The sequence below is a fragment of the Haliaeetus albicilla genome, chromosome 19 (genome assembly GCF_947461875.1).
Source record: "Haliaeetus albicilla chromosome 19, bHalAlb1.1, whole genome shotgun sequence".
NCBI lineage: Eukaryota > Metazoa > Chordata > Aves > Accipitriformes > Accipitridae > Haliaeetus > Haliaeetus albicilla.
The window spans coordinates 19,307,772-19,329,308 of record NC_091501.1 but is presented as its reverse complement, the minus strand read 5'-3'; positions in this window follow the sequence as shown (position 1 = coordinate 19,329,308).

The window sequence follows — 21,537 nt, the reverse complement described above, 5'->3', positions numbered from 1 at the left end:
AGTTACACAATGAAATGTAAGGGTAAGAAAGTCTATCCTGTATAATCAAAACAGGAACATGCACAGCTGAACTTCAAGAAAATAAGGGGGAGGGGAGAAGAAAACATACAGGAGAGGTTAGGGAAGGATCGGAGTAAGGTATTTTCATTCCTGAACCAGAAGCACAGAAGGGGCTGTGCTTGACCCACCAGCGCCTGTTGGGAGGAACATTCGCTGCTGCATTATGTCTTCTTTGGACAGGATCCTTCTCTCTCCTTATGAGCATTCAACAATCAATTATCATAGTAGCATTTGTAATAAATGGAGAGGAAAATGCCACTTCCCTATTTGCAAGATCTTAAAGCCTTTAAAGGCAGACTGGACCATGTACCACATCTTACAACAGCTCTCCTAGGCCCCCTTTTAGATCAGGCTTCATTTTGTTCGCAGTGTTAAAAGCACAGGGTATTTAATCCCCTCCCTGAAGCGCTTACAATCTAGACAAGGCAGGTGCAGAACGGCAGAAGAAAGATTATTCCCTCTTCCTGCTCTTAGTTATTTACTTATATATTGTTCCAGATGATGGAGGATTGAGGCACAGATAGGTGAAGAGATCTCCCCAAGGTCACACGGGAAGTCTCCTGGTGACAGGTCACAGTTTCAATGTTCAACTCTAGTTCAGCAACGTTGGCATTTTTGATGAAGTGCAGTTTTCCAGAAAAACAAACCCTCGTGTTAAGGGACACAGTCTAAATAAATTCGCCTGATAACCTTCATACAATTACAACATTTTTGTGTGTGTACATTTAAATCACATTTAACTTTTGGTTTGTATACAAAGTCTGTAATTAGATAAGTCTGAGATACTCTGCTACTTGCATCTGTCCCATCGTCTTCCCAAAACACATTAAAGTTGTCGTGGTTTAACCCCAGTCAGCAACTAAGCACCACGCAGCCGCTCACTCACTCCCCCCCATCCAGTGGGATGGGGGAGAAAATTGGGAAAAAGAAGTAAAACTCGTGGGTTGAGATAAGAACAGTTTAATAGAACAGAAAAGAAGAAACTAATAATGATAATGATAACACTAATAAAATGACAACAGTAGTAATAAAAAGATTGAAATGTACAAATGATGCGCAGGGCAATTGCTCACCATCCGCCGACCGACACCCAGCCGACACCCGAGCGGCGAATCCCTGCCCCCCACTTCCCAGTTCCTAAACTGGATGGGACGTCCCATGGTATGGAATACACCGTTGGCCAGTTTGGGTCAGGTGCCCTGGCTGGGCATGAGAAGCTGAAAAATCCTTGACTATAGTCTAAACACTACTGAGCAACAACTGAAAACATCAGTGTTCTCAACATTCTTCTCATACTGAACTCAAAACATAGCACTGTACCAGCTACTAGGAAGACAGTTAACTACATCCCAGCTGAAACCAGGACAAAAGTAGATAGGATTTCCCTGCTGGTTCTTTTTTTCCCAAACTGCAATTAAACCTGATTAGAAACAGGGACCTAGCTTGAAAAACTCTCTTAATGGAACTCTTTCCCACAGCAAAATGTTGATGGTCTGATGGTCATGGTCTGATGGTGGCTGTAGTCCTAAGGTAGTAAACATCATGAAGAATACAACCTAGGAGGGAAGGAACCCGTTACACCGCAAGAACATGGGATATAGGCCTGGTGGCAGGAGAACGTAAGGTAAAAGGTGATCTTCTGTCACTGTGTTAGACCTGGTAGATCAGGTCATCAGGCTGTGGGATGGATATGCTCTAAGCGTGATTTCGCATGGCTGTAATGGAAAAAAAAGAATTAGTTGTCCAGCTTTGCAAAATACAGAGAACTGAATTCATCCACTGGAAATAACAAAGTGCTGACACGTGCAGTGCTGGCACGTGGTGAATTAAAATTCTAGTCCACCTAGATTTTAATTCTGTGCTTATTCATCTGGATTTTTCATTCAAAGGGAAAATAGATCACACAATAAAGAAAAATGATCTTGGAGTGGCAGTTTTGCAAGTTTCTTTTACCCCAGTTTTATTTGAAGGAATGGTTCCTTATTTTTGGCAGTGGGCCTAGTTTCTGTTTAATTTTTGCTTAAAGATTATACAGTGTTATACAGATAACACATTCATAATAAAGTGCTTTATAATGTAGTTAATAAAGCAAGACAAATATACACCACTTGCATGTGTGTGCAAGTTTGCACAGTGATCGCCCACAGTTAAGTCCCTCGTGTTAGTGGAAGAGGTAACAGGATGGAGAGCTTTTCCTCTTTAAATGAAACTTTCTTTTTAACTCATCACAATAGCCCACATTTTCAAAATTTTCTTGATTTACCCTCTATTTTGGGGCACTTGTGTGTGTAGGTACCCCCAATACCTCCAACTGCTTGCACAGGCATGCAGAAGCTGAACAAGAAAGTGTATCTGGGAGCCACGGCAAGTGAACACATGGGGCTTCTTCCTGCAAACCTGCATCATGGTGGAGTGGAGTCTGTGTTTCAGTGTTTGAGACTATAGTGCAAAAGGAGTGAAATGTGATAATCTCAATTAATGCATTTCTTTGATGTCAGAGGAAACAAACAGTTATAAAATTTTGCAATTAGGTAAGTAATAGCACTCAGTTTGTAGCAACTAAACTGCATTGATAGCTCTGGCTCATTAAAAAGTTCAGGAGAAACAACAGCTGTGAAATAAAGTGATAAGACAGAAATGGGGCAATACAGTACTTACATGGTATGCACATCTGGCTCTGGCAAAGGACCTGGCTTGGGAAGGACCTTCCCTCCCTCCCGTGCCCTCAGTGACTCTTCATAGCCTTGCACTATGGTTCCCTCTTCTCTCCACTCTGCCAGTGTAAGTGTTGGGAAAGCCTCGTAGGATCTCTGTCATCATCTTGGTGAAATATAATCTCAAAGGAAAAAAAAGGAAAGAACATCCTAAACCATTTTTGTCAAAGATCCTTTATAATTTCATCTTTAAAATATCAAAGAAATAGTTTGAAACATTTCCTACTTTGTTACAATCCAGTCTGTACACCATCCATGGATAAATAGAAGTCTGTCTTCCACAAGGACCGTTCAGCCAATGCCTTCCAAATGCAAGCAAAAATATGTAGAATTGAAAGTTTGTATGACATACAGACGGCGATGTTTATCTGTAGATGAATTTCCATACAATAAGGACAATTTCTTTTCTCTGAGTTGGTTAACTGTTCAGAAAATTCAGTAGTCCTAAGATTTTTAGGTATGGATTTTGTTCATTGTATGTCTGAAGAAGTGAATACGGCTTTGTTAGCCTAACACCTCTCCAGACACATGAATGCAAGGCCGTGTTCGTGCTGAAGAGTTTTTTACATTAGTGCAGTCATCCCCTGTAATGACATACTGTAGCGTATTTGCCTGAAGAGTGATGTGTGCCACTGCAATTTATTGTGGTACAAAGATTTTTATAGTACTGCTGTTAGTATAATTACTATATTACACTAGGTTTTCCAGTAGTGCTTCATGTAGAAACACGTGTAATGTCTTCAATGACTTCTGAAGTAGTTCCACAACTGCAGGAGTGATTACTTTTTTAGGAGCTCATTCCAGGTTTCCTCGTATGCATGTCATACTTGGAGATGGTACTGTACTATTTGAATCCCCCATGTCTGGACATTGTTTAAACTGAGTTTTGCTAACGAACAGATTCATCTCTCCCACTCCCTTCCACCTAGACATTCACTTACATGATCCCACAATTTACCTTGTTAAAAATTATCTCAATTCTGAAGACAGACCGAATACATTTTTGCCTGTTTTACAGAAACGCACTTCTGCCCATGCTCTCTAGTACAGTCACAGGCTTCCAGCCGCTGCCTTTGAAGCAGATTGTTGATGTTAAGGGTCAAGGCTGATCGACCGCTCTCCTCTTTGGGAAGCATCCATTGATATCTTAACTAACCTTTGCCGTTTTGCACTCTGGACCCATACCGCTCTGCAGTTCACAGAGCAAGCTTTGTGGAAAATACTGTGAACGCAACTGAGCTTCCAGTGAGCATTATTTAACATGTTTCCCAGTACTGAGGAATGTTTGGCTCCATCGCTACAGCCAAGTCCTGTGTGAAGGCTAGGAAGGACACACTTTGCACTGAACCCACTGGGGACTCATGGTGGTACAGATTTGTTGGAAGTTGGCAGAAAGCAATCAGGCGATGTGGGGGAGCATCCTACCCTTAATGGTGTTGGCTTTATGGGGAGGGGGAAGAGAATTGTTGGCAGATGCAGTGTGTCAGTGTATATCTGAGTCCTGGGGAGACTCCTGGAGTGTCCTCAGACACAGCTTATTTCACCTGACCAGTATATATCCTGAGAGGTCGCAAGTGGCAACAGCACAGGAGCTGCTCCGTGTAGACGGCATGGTAGCTTAGCACTCCCTGTCAGCCTGGCAGACTTGGTCCTGAAGGTATGCAAGTATCTATGCCAGGCTGATCTCACTGAAACATTTTCTGTATTTCAAAATAAGGAGTTTTCAAAATCTGAAAATAAAACTCATTGCCTTTAAAATCACACATGATGGCGTGCTGAGAAGAAGGGCTATGCTGTGAGTCCAGAGTGCCCCTTAACTCTGCTAATCTGTTCCTGTGGTTAGCAGGTTTTGCAGGGGGAAAAAATGATTGCTGGAAGTGGGGACAGACGCAAGTCCCACACAAAGTGAATGGGGTTACATTTTGCAGTAGTGGTCCTAGAGGGTGATACACAAAGATCAAGTAAGACATCCATGGACACATTTTGAATCTTCTCCTTCAAACATATCCCAGTTATTCAACCAATCAAGCTTCCACTTGGGTTTGTAATGCTGTAGGCAAAGCAAAGTGAGCCATGAGCTTTAGGACGACTGTAACAAAAATCTTTGAATTGGGTTTAACAGGTGCCCACTTATAATTTCTATCATTCTTTTTAATTATTGTGAGGAACTGTTGTTTTGTTTAGCCCACACCATTACTGTAAACTGAAAGAAGAGCCAGTGAAATGCTTTATGGCTAGAATTCAGTTATGTGACCTAGAAGATTTCAATGCAAACTCATTGCTCCAAAGCTGGGTCAAACCAGCAGAGATCAGAAGACGTTGCTTTCTGACTGTCTGGCTCCATCTAAGTACCATTATTTTTTATATTGATACCCCTCTCTTCTAAGCAAAGAAACCAAGACATAGAAACTGTTCCTCAGTTCTGCAAGTCAACCCCAAAGCAAGTTTAAGATGTAGCTCATGTTCTGATTGCTCATGCCACCTCCTCTAGGCACCCCCCACCCACCACAGACATCCACTGCTCTCTTCACGTAACGCAGACTCCCAGATTTGCCCTTCTAGCTCACACCTAAGCAAGACGCCCACAGAAGAGACGACTTGAGCCCCCTCCTGTTATGGTGAGTGAATAAATGGAGCCTTCTAGGGGGCCTACTCCCAAATGCTAGTTCTTGCCCGGGGAAGCTATTTTCATCCCCCCACCACAGTCAGCAGAAACTCTCCTCCAGAAGCATTCTAAGGCATAGTAGGAGATGCTGGCTTTGGAAGCTAAACCAGCTTCTGATGGTTTTGCCCCATGTTGGCAGCTTCCAGCTCTGCATCGCTGTTTGCTGCTGTCTTATCTGTATTGCTGCAATTGCGCTGGCTCGAAAGCAAATCCCTGTTTTCAGGGAAATAATTTCTATCAGTTTGTTATCCAGCCCCATGACAGTGGCCGCAGCATGAGAACAGGAGTGGGAAACTACAGTGTGGGTGTAGGGACTCCTTTAAGCCACTTTAAGCCACCATTAAAGCTCTCCATTTACACAGCAGCCAAGGGTGAAGTTACCCAGCAGAGCTGAGTCAAAGGATCGGCTCAGCACTGTGGAACGGGCAAGTCTCAAAGTGCTGCCCTCCACCCCTGCTCATCCCTCGCACCCACCAGCTTTGATGCTTCTCTAATCTCTTCCTGAGCCAGTTCAGCTCACTAAATCAGCTGAAGACTACCACTTTTCTTGCCTTGAAGTAGTCTTCTGTTCATTAGCCAACTGACTGGGTTCAGTGAAGTGCCCAGCAAACTCCAGAGACAGCTCAAGAAGGGCCAGGATGAGCAGGCACAAGGAGAGTCCCTTCCCTTTGTTGTGGCTGAGAAACACTAAATCAGCTCTCTGCCTCTCCTGAAACTTCCACTGAAATTAAGCTCGTGCTCTGAGTTGCCTGCTAGAGAAGCTTACATTTCCGCAGGCTACAGAAGGAGCTGCGGATGGGGATTAGCTTCACTCAGCTAAATTTAGTCTATGTGTATAGCTCTTCCTGCACCTGGTGTTGTAATTCCAACACTTCTTATTATTGATAGCTCATGCACATAAACTATCGTTAATTGTCTTGAATAGCATAACCAGCCCCAGCAGTGATAGCTAACACCAGCTAGATAAGCACGGCATTTTTTTCCTTGGCACGTGCCAGAGATTTACTGTGCGCATTTAGCTTGTACTCTTGAAATCTCCGTGTCGTTGTAAACTTACTAGCTAATGCTGAGACATATGCATGTGGGCAGCAGGAGATTTGGTAGGTTCAGAAAGTCACAAGCTCCCTGTAATTTACTGATTTGCTTTTTAGCACCTTAAGAAAAGTAGGTAGAAATTTACCCTGCCTGGATTTTAGCTTTATTGGTCGGGATTTGGAATAGTAATTAAAATTAATAGATTTAAACAGTACACGTTAGATGGCAGGGGCTTTTGGTTTACAAAGGTGCAACTAGAAGTGGTTTATTTTGAAAGTTTAAAAAAACAGGGAAGCATTTTGCATGAAAGCCATTCTGAAAGCAGGTAAAAACTGTATTTTGTGTGACCATGAGTTGTCTTATCCTTTTATAAATTTACTGTGACTGCTCTGCCTGCTTGGGCTGGTTCTGGGCCTGAAAGATGAAGGCCCTTATCCTAGCTATTCTGAAAAGTTCATAGAACAGAAGACAAAAAATTAGCGAACATTATGTAGTAGGTATCAACCCCCCTATTTTCCCGAATCATCCCTTTAGTTACAGATTGGCACTCTACTGACTGCTGTCTTTAGTGATTGTCATATTTATTTCTTTCTACATCAGTGAGTAGATTAAAAGCCCTTAAAACTATGTGATGTCCTAAACTTATTGTTTACTTTTCCTCAGTACAGCTGATGCACCTTGTAGTCACTCACTTTTGCAAAGCTATTCCTGATTGAAATTATTGAATATGTGATGCTGCTAAATGCATTTCAAATTGTATTGTATCTGCCTGTATTATTTCACAAATTATGTTTGATATCATTGCAGCTGTTGTATCTACTTGGGGATGTGGTGCTTACCTTTCAAATCAAATAAATACACAAAACTGATTACACTCCACTTTCTCTTTAGTGGTTTCATCATTGTACAAAACATAATTAAATTGTCTTGCCATATGATAGGAAGTATACTAAGAGGACATTTATAGCCCTGCATCCCTGATTGTTGCTTCGTGTCATAAAGGAACTTGACATCTGTCTCTGTTTGTACAAGGTAATGGTTTGCTCGTTGTCATGAGGTCTAAATAGCAACTGAATGAGCTGTGTGAGCATGGGTGATTATCTTCATCAATTGCTTATTGCTGTTACTCTTTGCATTAATCCTTTCCTTCTAGTTCCGTCCATGCTAAGACTTCATCAATGCTAGAAAGGATTTGGCAGTGCAGTTAGACTTTGAAAGTATGCCAGCCAGTGCTCTTGGTGGAGGCTCATCTTGTACAGCAAGATTCTGTTTCTGGGACAGTTTATGTCACCTCTGCATATAAAACATGCTGTATCAACCAAACCACCTTTGATATCTAGCATGTGCGTGGGTATGTGTAGTTAGAGAACAGTTATACTATAGCATAATTACATGATTCCATATAGTAAGTGCTACTGGTACAGTGTAGTATTCTGACAAGCTTCAAATTGATGTTGCTGTAGCAGCAGCATTTCTAAGAATAGACCAGGGCTCTGCTTTATTTTTGGTGTAGTAAATGACAAAAAATACAGTTGTGACTTCTGGGCAACTTCCCGGTTGCCTTTTAATGTACCATTTGTGAACTGTATTATTCTCTAACTATCAATTATAAGATGTTAGCTATTGAAGGAATGCAGAAAAAAGTACACAGAAAGAGCTCATCCCTCTTCCACTTGTTTTTGCCATGAAAAATGCCTGTGGGCACTGGGCTTGGGCAACCTTTGCTTCCATGGATGCCTGATTGGCGAAGGAAAGCACCTCATTGAAGGATCTGTCTAGCATGAGGCTGACACTGAGATTCTGAAATTGGACATGACAGAGGCCATCCTGGCTTGCTCAGTAGTGAACTGTTGATATAGGGAATTTAATTGGAGAAAACACAGATCCTTACAGACATTAATGGCAGAATACCAGCACCTGACACTTGATCCTGAGGGCAATTTGACTAATCCTAAAATACAGGCTAAGAGGATGAAGTGCCTGTAGGGGACCGTACCTCTCACTAGGATTGTAAAGGGTTCTGGTCAGCTGGCTTAAAAAACTTCTCAAGGGGAGAAATATAGGAGACACGAATACACACTTTAATGATGGGATTTTTTTCTCATCTACCTTTAGATAAACAGAGCATAGGCTTATAGTTGTCTAGTCACCTTACAGTGAAAGGAAAAAGAGAAGTTATTTTGATTCATCTGTTCTAATCCAGATGTCTGTTACAGGGAAAAATGCGTTGAATCCTAGAAGTGCATTTTCCTTCCCTTCACTCTAAAAGCGGGCTGAATCATTGGGGGAAAATGAAAAAGATCAGTTTTCTGTCTGATCAGTGACACAAGAAAAGTGGGTAGGGGCACGTAGCAGGGGAAAAGGAAGAGGTGGGGTCACCATTTTAGTACTAGCCCTTTTCAGCTCAGTGTAAGCCACTCATGAGGCTGCACCCTCAGAGCGAGGTGAAGGTCATTCATTCCAGCTGAGCACCGGCTGCAGAGGATGGCAGGCATGTGCTCCTATTGTGCCCCTGCCAGTTTCAAAGGACAATTCTTTTAGCCAAAACAACTGCCAAGGTCAAGTGACTGCCTGTGTATTTATAGCAGCAGGGCAATGCCATTAAGCAGCATTAAGTGCCCAGACTAACAAAGGAAAATGAGCAGGTCTACAAATACCATCTCCAGCTCGGGTTCCCTCTGCTGTTCATGTGCTGGAAGTCTGGTTTACAGCTGTAATGAATTCTGTCACGATCCTGTTAGCGGACATAAAAAAAAGAAATCAGATTGGGTTACTGTATGAATGAGACGCAGTGAACCCCTGCAAAGAGTGTTCTGTAAAACTGGGGTTGGCCAGTACTTAGGGAACTGATGGCACTTCAGGATGCAAAATGGTACTAGTGCTATCATCAGAAAAATAGAAAAAGAGAAAATCTAAGTGCTTCTGGCTGTTAAGGGCCTCAGAGGTACTGGTTCTGGGTGTTTAACTCTATTTAGACCAGTGTGCTTCTTCACTAATAAAATGTCTTAGAAGGTAACATTTGGTATTGCAAAGGGTTGTGGGTATTTCTCTCTCAAGCAGCAAGGTAATAGCAACACCTCTTAAATAAGCAGTTGTGAAGTATTTGTGTCAGGAGCCACTGAGGGTGTCTAATTATTTAACTAATCATGTCTGTATCTCCGATGTTTACACTGTGCTGCCCTCACTGACGCTAGTATAACCCTCACCTACCTATTTCAGGCATCTGTCCGGGTCAGGAAATAAAGGTTGCTTTCCTTCTAACTGAGTTTCTTACAAGCCCTTTATTGCTGCCACTCTCACTCAGAGTGTGCAGAGTCTCCCGATTACTCTGATCCCTTTCCAACAGGTCTGAAGATTGAAAAACATAGTGGAGATGGCCCAGCTTATACTGATCTATGGTGTATTGGGTTTGCGTGGCAAGGTTTTGGTAGCGGGGGGGCTACAGGGGTGGCTGCTGTGAGAAGCTGCTGGAATCTTCCCCTGTGTCTGACAGAGCCGATGCCAGCCGGCTCCAAGTCTGACCCACTGCTGGCCAAGGCTGAGCCCATCAGCGACAGTGGTAGTGCCTCTGGGAGAACAGATTTAAGAAGGGGAAAAAAGTTGCTACAGCACAGAAACGGCAGCCGGAGAGAGGAGTGAGAATATGCGAGAGAAACAACCCTGCAGACCCCCAGGTCAGTGTGGAAGGAGGGGGAGGAGGTGCTCCAGGCACCAGAGCAGAGATTCCCCTGCAGCCCGTGGTGAAGACCATGGTCAGGCAGGCTGTCCCCCTGCGGCCCATGGAGGTCCACGGTGGAGCAGATCTCCACCTGCAGCCCGGGGAGGACCCCACGCCAGAGCTGGTGGGTGCCCAAAGGAGCCTGTGACCCCGTGGGAAGCCCATGCTGGAGCAGGCTCCTGGCAGGACCTGCAGACCCATAGAGAGAGGAGCTCCACGCTGGAGCAGGTTTTCTGGCAGGACTTGTGACCCTGCAGGGGACCCACGCTGGAGCAGTCTGTGCCTGAAGGACTGCAGCCTGTGGAAAGGGCCCACACTGGAGCACTTCGTGAAGAACTGCAGCCCGTGGGAAGGACCCACGTTGGAGAAGTTCATGGAGGACTGTCTCCCGTGGAAGAGACCCCATGCTGGAGCAGGGGAAGAGTGTGAGGAGCCCTGCCCCTGAGGAGGAAGGAGCAGCAGAGACAGTGTGATGAACTGACCGTAACCCCCACTCCCCATCCCCCTGTGCCACTGGGGGGGAGGAGGCAGAGAAATTGGGAGTAAAGTTAAGCCTGGGAAGAAGGAGGGGTGGGGGGAAGGTATTTGAAGATTTAGTTTTTATTTCTTATTATACCTACACTGTTTTGATTGGTAATAAATTAAACTAATTTCCCCAAGTGTGTCTGGTTTGCCTCTGATGGTAATTAGTGAGTGATCTCTCTTGTCCTTATCTCGATCCATGAGCCTTTCATTATTTTTCTCTCCTCTGTCCAGCTGAGGAGGAGAGTGATAGAGTGCTTTGGTGGGCACCTGGCATCCAGCCAGGGTCAACCCACCACATATGGTTTCATTCAGGTGGAAATTAAGATTGGAGCCATACAGTTGGATGGCTTTCTTGGCATCTATCTTCGATGACAGCTTTCTGGTTTGTGCTCTGGAGGGAGAAATTTGTTAGCTAGCCAGCTCAGGAACTGCCAGGATAATGTTTATTCTCCTGATTGGTATCTTTTGCTCTATGCTCTACTTGGAGCTTCAGCCTAAAAGTCAGTGGAAACTGCAACTGGAGCAAAAAGTGTTACTGCTTTTATGGAGGTTTAAATGTTTTGTAGGGGAATGCCTCTGAGTAGTTGGTGTGGCATTTTATGCTCTGGAATCACACAATCTGATTCAAATTTCCAGGCACAATCATAGCACAAGCAATATTATGTCACGGTGTCTCACAGCGTGTTGCATCTGTCTCTACCCTGCCTATCTTGGCTGCCCCTTTGCTTCAACAATGTTGCCTCCTCCAAAGTTATGTTTCAGCCTTATTCTCAGCAAGATCTACTCTGTCCTGAATTCCATGTCTGGGCAATATTTGTGTGCTGTGTACACCCAGCTCCAAAGTATTTGTAATGATCACATCTCAGCTGATAATTTCTTTTAATGGTCTTTTCTATTATCCAGTTACTCTTTTGACCATGGAGCAGATTTTTCTTTCAGTCACAGTGTCAGTAATGTATATGAAAGCTCTGTTGTCTTTAATGATACAGCAGTATCCAGACTTAAGTTCCCTTTGGTCCTGCCTTCAAGGTCATTTCCTCTCAGCCTGAGAAACCTTAGGAAACCTTACCCAAGCACTGACTGATCTTTCATTTTCCTCTGGGCTCCAAACATTTTTCTTAGCATATGTAAGTACTCTCTGAAAACCCTTTTTTTTTCTTTTTTTTTTTATTGTGTCCATCCACTAGGTGCAGAAGAACATAAACCCAGAAAAAAATTGTTTTACAAACTTTATGGTCCAAAAGCACAAACTTAGAGTTGGAACTTGAGATCTCTTATGGAGGGAATACAGCATTTTACAGCAAACATGTAAACCAACAGCAAATAGATGGCTCCAGATAGGATTAGCCATCTGGGAGACAGCAGTATCAAGAGACACTATAAAAGGGTCTGTAAAGGTTATGTCAAGGCCCAGGGATTTATAATTTACATGTAATTGGATTTACTGCCAAATGAGGAGGAAAGTGAGACTGCTATCATGAAGCAAAGAATCAGGACCTCTAAAGAACTTAATGCATAATTAGCACTGTGAGTGACAGCCTCTGTTATTATTGCCACTGCATTTCTTGTTATAGCAAGACAGACAAATAAATAAGGGAAGGGGTGGGTGCTAATCATAGAGTACAGACAAAGCTGAGAGAGGATGCTAGAGGTTGTACGGGTGTCAAACTTACCAGAATGACTGAGACAGCAGCTTACAAAGACCACCAACAAAATCATAAACTAGGCGATTTATGAGAGCCAAATTAGGGATAACCACAGAAGAGAAAGAGACAGAAACAGCACAAATGAACAAAGAAGATCTGTGCACTTTTCCTGAGTGCTAGGAGTCAGCCTGCTCAGAGATTGCTGGCAAGTCCCTTCACTTCTCCAAGACCCACTTCTGCACCTGCACTCCTTGTAAAGCACTTTGAGACTTGCAGAAAACAAGCAGGCTGCTGTAATGAATGGATTTTTAAGGACTGCCATATCGGGTCAGACCAATAAGTCATTTAGTCCAGTATCCTGACGCCTGTTGTAGCGAAAAAGGAATACAAGAAGCAAGACAAATGCTGAGAGAAGTTACTTCTGATATGTCCTCCTTACTTCCAGCAACCAGTGGTTTAGGGATAGACTTTGCTGCTAAATCTGTCATTTGTTGGAATTCACAATGTTAAAGTCTTAACAACACCTTGGCAAGGAGTGCCTGGAGTGACACCAGTGGTAGGAGGGAACAGCAGTTAAATCCTGGGGACATCTGGCCGCAGTTGTTTCAGAATGAGCTCTGGTACAAAACCCCAGAGCTAAACCAGCCATGTTCGGAGCACTTTAGTTCTGGAGTCCCAGCATGGAAAGCGCCTGGGACATTCGATCCAAGCTTATTCCTCAGTAGAAAAACTTTCAGCTCGTGCCTATGTCTGCTTTGTAATAGTTTTACATTACAGGTAAACAGAGTTGTGTAAATCATGTTTGTTTTAACTTTTCTTAACAAGGCATCTCCCATAACGCACATTTGGAATTAATGATTAGGCAAAGCCAAAAGCCCCGCTGTGGTACTATGACTGGACGTGATCATCTCCGGCATTTAAAAGTGCTCACTAACACAAGCAAGCAATACCACCACCTGCGTAACCTAGCCCTTCTGGAAGGTAAATCGTCTTCCTTGGCTCACATGACCCCTGCCAAGGACAAAGGTCCCGTTTCTGCAACCTTGTTGTCTCAAGGGCTTGTAGATATCTTTACCTGGGGTAGCATCTTGTCCTTATTTAGTTCCACTTACCTCAATGGGATTGCTCGCAAAGTAGCCAGGGCTGACAGGGCATCGTAAGCTGGCCAAAACAAGAGAGTCTTTTGACCACCCGTGGAAGCTGACAATGTGGAGAGGAAATATTAATGTTGGCAGTGCTTATTATAGTTTTTCCTTAAAACAAATACAAAGAAATTTCTTTAACGGATAAAAAACATTTCATATCCAGTCACACTTACATTTACTTCTTTAAAGCAGTTACAGTATTGTTTAGACAGGTATTTGCTTGTTTTCACTGTTAAAATAACTTGTCCCTTGAGCAGGATGTCAGATATTTACATTTTGCCAGAGGCCATTCATTTAGATATTCTGCCAGTCGGGCAGAAGTAGGCTCTGAGGCATTTAAGCAAGGAAAGTCAAAAGTAAAAGCAACTGCAGAAAGCTGTGCTTTTCCTCTTCAGAGTCTGGATTCACTGAACCCAGTGAAAGGATTTTAAAGCAGCATCCCAGGAAGGAATATAAATGATCAACAGTGTCTAGAAGAGAGCACTGTCTATTCCTGTACTGTGTTAGTAAAACAGAGTATCCATAAAGGATTAGTAATCCAGAAATATGTAACCCCAATTATTAAGTGCTTACAACTGACATTTCTTTTTAATAGATTGTTCACGTACACAGCCACGCAGGAGCCTTACATAGACTCAGCCTTTTGTAACTGCATCTTTTTCAGGGCAGAATGAGAGCCTAAAATATACATGAAAGACAGTAGTAGAGGAAAAAAGATAAAGCATAGAATTTGATCAGGTTTAACCCTGTACACATAAACCATCTCCCAGTTAGATCTGCTGGAGTCAGATTTGTTTCTTCCCCTGTAGAAAGAGAAAGGTGGGTAAAAAAAATTATCTATATTTTAAATTTTCTTCTTGAAATTTCTGTTTCCTTCTTCACATAGTTACACACAGATTTTTCTATGAAAGCAAATAGTTAGAGAAAGGTTAGGTTAAAATTTTACCAGAATCCTTAACTCAGCACACAAAATCTGAAGTGCCTTTGTGTTTCCCCAAGGTCTGTAGTGAGTTTGCTTAGCTGTTCCTCTCTGCTTTGGGAACAAGGGCTCCTACCCAGAAACATCAGCACTCTTTATGCTTGTTGACTTCAGTTATACTGGAGATAATCTTTATCTCCAGCACTTAAGGGACGGCTGTAACTGCTATACTTACTGGAGTCAACAGAAAACCCGTGCTGAAGCTGTTTGCCAAAAGCCCTCGCTCCTCCAGCGAACAGGGCAGGGTACCAACCTCCTCCTGCCAGCCCTCTGGACCAGAGCTGAGGAGACACAAAGTTCCAGTACTTTCTTCCTGCTCGCCTACGATTCTTGGTTTATTTTCCACCTGGTTTCCTAAAAGGTAACACAGCACTAACCTGATCATTTTTACAGGCTCCGCCTGTGTGTGACTGCTGCTCTGTTCTCTCCTGAGAACTACTGAGTAACTCCTGGGCAATTTCAGCAACACATGAGAGAGGAGATGGGTTCTCAAACCCACTAACTTTCTACATGCTCAGCAAAAGAAGACCAGGAGAGGAGACAATTTTTTCATGCTTTCTTGCTAAGTGGAAAGTTAATGAGCTTACTTTTTTCCTAGATGTTAAAGAATCCATATGATAGGGACATTTTGGAAAACAGACTTAGTTCCTTCTGCAGTCTGTAGCATTGTTTAGCATGCACAGTCATCAGAACAAGCTGGAATGAAAGAATCAGCAGATTTTGTCGCTCATGTCACCACAGGACAGCAATGCTGCTATCACAGGTCTGGGACAAAGAGTTAGGTGTGGGCCGGCACTCACACAAAGGCAAAAGCATGCAGTGGAAGCAGAAACTGGGTAGCTGGGAAATACAGAGGAGACTGTGAAAAAAAAATACTAATTTGTTAATTAGTCAAAAAAGCATTGCCCACACAGCTTGTTTTCTTTGTTCTTTAGCCAGGGGAGGGCTCTGATGAAACAGGACAGGCAATTGTGTAAAGTCAGTGCTGCACAGAAGGGTGGCCAGGGCAATGGTAAAACAAAACCTTGAGGACAAGAACCAAGAGGTAAGGCTGATTTGTGAAGACATATCACCAATTAGTGCACCGGCAGCAGTGGCTAGAGACCAAGTGATTCTGAAAGAGAAGTACAAGTGGTCTAAGAGAAATGATGCCGAAAGAGCTGGCGATGGGGCATGTGCCTCCATCGCTGACACACGTGCTGATACAGACCATTGCTCGCTGGGCTCCGTTCCTGCTGAATTCAGTGTCCCCTCCAAGACACCTTCCTCCTAGCTGCCCCCTCTGCCAGCTAACACTCTCCACTGGTTGAACCAGCGCGTCTCTCTTTTTTCAGACTAAGCCAAATCTTCTTTTGTTTCTGCCTGTCAAACTCATTCCCATTTTTTTCTCATCTGCTGGGTAAGATGAATCCACTCACACACAGCCTGACAAAGCTAAAAAAGCTTCTAAGGCCAGCAAAATGGTTGTCTGTGAAGCAGCCACCCATGCGTTCTGCAGTAGGGGCCTCGGCGTTTGTCAGTTTTGTATGCAAGAGGTTCAGCAACCAAGAAGCGCACGGCACAGGCAGCTGAAGAGATGAATGGCTGAAACTAATGGGGAACATGGGCAGATGGTAATTACTAGATGTGCTTAGGACATGCTGGTATCAGTTTGGAGGGATTTCTGTTTGCATCCTTTCTGCTCTCATTAAATCTCGATAGGCTTTTTCTTCCCCCGTGTATTCAAAACCAGCGTGATGACAAAACTAGAAAGTATCACGCAGCTGCATTTGCAAGAATAAACAAGGGGTGATGTAACTCGCACTGTTTCTCAGGACCGACCTAGCGTGGGTTTTGCTGCCAGTTAGTCTCCTGCTCCCTTAAAAAATCGTCACCCCGAGGGGGTTTTTGCTCGTCCTGAGAAGGAAAATTTCCACTTTGCATTTCAATGAAAGGCATTCAGCCTCCCTTCCCCGCCCCCAGACCGTTTCCTGTGCAAACCCTCTGACTTTCATTTTCTTTTCGAAGCAGCTGAATTTGCATGTCACTGAGCCCTCTCAAGCATCTTCTTTCCCAGCATGTGAGAGGGCTGTGCCGGGACGTGCTGGGCTGCACCTCTGGCTCCTGGAGTTGCCTGAGGCAGCCAGGACCGAGTCCCCTGGAGCACGACCCCAGGCACAGCAGCAGTGGCAGCTTTTCTCCCAGCCTGCGGCTCCCTGCGCCAGAACAGCCACTTTTCCACGCAGGCTGCCTATGTGCGTGTTTGGATGGAGGCAGGTGGTCACATAGTGGGATACAGCCTGTGACACCGGCCTGCGTGAGATGATAACCTCGTATGGAGAATTAGTGCTTGCAGGGCACGGTGGTTTGCCGTATGGAGGAGACGGTGCTCGGAGCTTCTTAACATTCACACCACCTAACCCCGTTTAGGATGTAGGGATCCCAGAACAACTGGACTACCTGACAGACCTGAGCCTGAATGCGATGGCCTCCAGCAGGAACAGATATTTAGCAAGGTGAATTCCGACTAGCATCCTTGCTTCGTGTTTTCACACTGACGCACCATCCATCTGCGTGCAGTGGATGGGCAGATTTGCTATCCCTCATTCAGCTCTAAGATGGATTGGCTTCCAGAAGTAAATTGGAAAAGAAATAGTGTCTGTCCTTGGGCATGGTGAGGTTTGGTGAGGTGAAATCTTGTCCATCTTGAGGGTGGTAGATACGATTTTTTACTCATCAACTTTATGTTCAGTAAGTGCGCGTCTACGATGGATGTACAAACCAAATGTGAAAGATGGCCTTTGTTATTTGAGCACTTTAATTAGAAAGTCTTTTTTTCAGACATCTGTACCTCACAAGGAAATACTGCAAGTTTTTGCATTATTGATTTTCAAAATGAGTTCTTTATCTTAATGCAGATGAAACAAAAGAGCTAATAGTGTGACAGTGTATTTTAAATTTTGGCTGTTTATTTCTATGGCTCAGTTCCTGATCAGAAAGCCAGATGGCCTGAAGAGGCTGGTAAATGAGATACAGAGTCTTTTATCTTTAAATCAGCAAGTGGCCAAATTCAATTAGTTACCATCCCAAACCTACAGCTATCCTTTTCAATAAGAATAGGTGGTCCCTGCCTACGTTACTAAACTAGAGGTCAGTGTTCCGCTGTCAGTGGCTTGTTCTGATTTGTGCAGTGCACAGACATGATAAAGAAGCCGACATGGGAAAGCAGAATAAAATCTAAGTAGCAAGAGACAGAATTAATTCCACTACTCAGTAACATCACATCATGTGTGTTTCACTTATGTAGTGGTAAAGGCCTAGAAAAATAATTTTAAAGTGATTTCTGGGATCAGCTGTAAGGGTGGACTACTGCATTCTGAGATGGCTATACTGCGCAGGGATGAACAGCCTAGAAATCTGTAGCCAGTTGACAGCTCTGGTTAAAATATGTTAATAAAGGCATTTATCAAGATCCACGCAATGAGGACTGTGCTTCAAGAAAAACCAAGTTGTTCCACGAATGGGAGAAGTAGTAGGTTTCACTTCTAAAGGCTCTGTCATCTGTAGATTCTCTGAGGTCTAGTACACGGTGAGTTAATCAGCCTTTCCATCGCTCGGGGCATTACAGGGTCTCTCTTCTCTACTCAGTCCCTGTCTCATGAAGCTTCTGGGAACCTCCTCTCTCTCTTTTCTATCAAGATGGTTGAAATTGGCCAAGCAGTTCAACATTTATGGAAGGAGGAGTAAGGAAAAGATTAAGACAGGATAGGATAGACAGCGTGATCATCGTTAGTCTTCCTTCCCTGAAGAAACAAGCTGAAACGCCTCATCAGTGGGATTTAAAGCTGGACACTCCAATTACCATTTTAGGGTTTATTTTCCAGTGCTTTGTTGTTTATGCTGTGATGCTTGTAAACACTGGCAAAAAAACCCCAAACCAGCAACCCCAAACCCCACTGGTTTTAAGCTGAAGCAACTTGAGCTTTTTATTTAATATGTCTGGCTGGCACATGCTGGCATTGTGAAAATTTTATTAATAATTTATATTTGTCCCTTGATGGTTTTATCTTTACTCCCTTTGATTTTGATGTTGTTGTGCCAATTCCAGGTAGATGGTTAAGCCTGACAAGTGTCCAAAAATAATTGGGAGGATCAACACCATAGCGATCCGGTTTGCATCAAAGCAGCAACAGATGATACCTTCTGAGTAACCCATTTAACATCACTAGGAATAATAGACTTGCCTTGCCCTAGGGGAGATGCTTTTAGACACTAGCCCGGTACCAGCACCTGCGGCAGAGGAATGGGTGAGAACCTGTTTTGGAAGCAGATGTGGGCTAAGGTGAATGGCAAAGGTGTAAGTTCAGATGCGGGCAGTGCTTAGGGAGGTGTAGATCTAGGATTCCTGTGCAGCCGACTGCTGAGGCAGATTTGCTTTGGCCTGTGGACTGATGCTACGTTTGAAGTCTGGATGGTGGTGTTGCCCTCCCTCTGTTCCCTCTTCCCAGCATCTGAAGGTGGTTAGCTCTTTAGTTATAAGTCAGGCTAGATTTGAGAGGAAGGGCTGTATAAAGCAATGCTGTGTCCCTGACAGAGCCTGGAGATAACCGAGATGAACTCAGCAAAGCCCTTCTACCCATTTGTCTCCGCAAACCATCCAAGCTGCCGCGGGGAACAGCCTACGCCTGTGAGCAGACCCACACGCAGAGCGGCGTATGAGTCAGGGCCAGAAAACCTCCCAGGATGAACCGTCCCACCATCAGCAGCGTGACACCCACCTTTAATACAGGAGAGAAAGTATGGGGTTGGGAGCCAGCTTTTTTCCAATAAGGGGACTGTAAACATGATACAAGACAAGCCCCGGAGATACAATCACAGGCGGCGATGAGGTTCTGTAATCAGGCGGTGGTTACCGATGGCCAGTTGCTGTACATTATCTGGCAGGGCTGTCCCCCTTCGCAGCCTCTCTGTTGTTTCCCTGCGGGCTTTCGCGTGCTCCTGCAAAAGTGCAGGAATCCTTCTTCTCTGAGACTGCAGAAGGATTCAACCCTCTAAATCAGGTTATTCCAGCCAGGCTGTTGTTCAGCATTCTTTAGTAGACAATGGTTAATGTTATGGAGTAAAAAAAGCCACCAAAGAAACCACTTAATATCCAATATTATTGAAGCCAGACATTTTGGGAAGGAATATTTTTTGTTAGTCCCCAGTACTCTGCCTGAAGTCAGAGCTGGGCTGGGAACAGCGTGTGGTTTGAATACCAGATGGAGCAGCGCTGGACGTATTGCCTGGACCTTGTTTACATTTGGCCACTAAGCCTGACTCAGTGCTTTTCAAAACATTTGTTATACACTCCGTGAGTAACATCCTTCGATTACCTGGTAGGGCGTGTTTTTCATATTCCAGCCTTTTTGATTCACTTTTCATTTAAAATGTATTTCACGACAATTTTTGCTAAATTTAATACAGTGAGGGCCGGAAGGTAAAAAAAAGAGAATATGGAAAGTACGACTGGTTCTGTTAGTAGGTAAAATCTTTTCTGTGCGCACAGATAGGGCAGGCTTTACTCATTTTAACTCAACCAAGCTTAGTTTAAGGACTCCAGCTTCCCCAGCATTAAGAGGGGCAGCACGGGGGCCCTCACCGGTGAGGAGGTGGCTGGGCTGAGCGGTGTAAAGCCCAGGGTGTAAGGCTCTTCTTGGAGAGGCTGCTTGTTTCTCTGGCTGTCCTGCTTGATTAGAGATGCTAATAGCTGCTTCTCCTCTTACAGAGATCCTCTCCCAGGAGGGAATTAGGGTTTCCATAGTGTGCAAAACAAAGCCGAGCTGCTTAATAGTCTCATTGTTCTGCTCACACTCAGCAAAAGGGCAATTCCAGGCTGAGGAAAGCTGGGGTAGAAATCCCATAGGAAAGACTTACCTTCCGCAGCTTCCACTTCAGCTTTGTTGCTGTGTGAGTTGTGGCTATTTCAAATCACAGAGCTAACCCTGGGCTGAACCTTGGGAGACAAACCTCAAATTTTAATTTGGCTTTGTAGTGGTGTGCAATGGTACGTCAGAAGCTGAAATGGCAATAGGTCCACAAGTTATATTCCTGGCTTTAAAAAAAATGTTTCACCCCAAGAACTGAAGCAGCTGTGGATGCTCATTCTGCTATGTGTTCTTGTGCTCTGATGCTGTGCAGAATCACAGTACAGCAGTCTTTGGTAGAATGTCTGAGGATTTCTTTTCTCACCCTCCAGTATACTAGTATCTGAGCTAAAAGAGAGCAATATTGTTATCTGGGACCAAAAGCAGGCTGTTCTGAGAGGCAAAAGCAGTGCTTGTGTTTTGCAAACTTCTACAAGACATGTAACATTTCCATACAAAGATGTACACACCAGGCAAGTAAAATGAAAAAAAAAACAAACCACAAAACCAAACCAGGCCTGTTTTTATAATGGAAGTGTATAACTTTCACAATAGAGATGTATGATGTTTAGAAATTTGTAACTTTTTAGGGAGAAGGTTGGAAAGTGCCCACTTGAGTGTGCTGTGCATTATTATATACTCTTTCATGTCAATAACCTGAATTGTCATTACACATTTAATTAACAGAGTGAAAGTCCTAGTTTGCAGATAATTGGGATATATATGTTAAATAGGAAAAGAGCCTTGTTTAGGCTACATGCTTCTTTTTTCTCAGTGAAGAATTAGTTTAGCACTTCAATCTCCTATTCATGCATTATAAAGGCTGGAAGCACAGCTGGTACAAAAAGGAATTGTAGGAGATTATAAATGGTTCTTACTCTTTACTGAAAACACTCAATTTGCTTTGTTATTTCAGGAAAAAAATGCATGTTAGAGCATGGTGTAAAGTGCTAATATTTTTACATATGTTTTTAAGCTTTTTGGAGTATTTTTTAACTTTCAGGTTCCAAAAGCGAAGATCCTATTTTGTCTCATCTTTTTTTTCTTTAGCCTTAATGAAGTCTTGCATTTCTGTAGCCTGCACTTAAGATTTGACTGTTATGCTTATTCACATCATGTTGTACCTTACACCAAGACCTTGATAAATTACCACTTAAGTCATGTA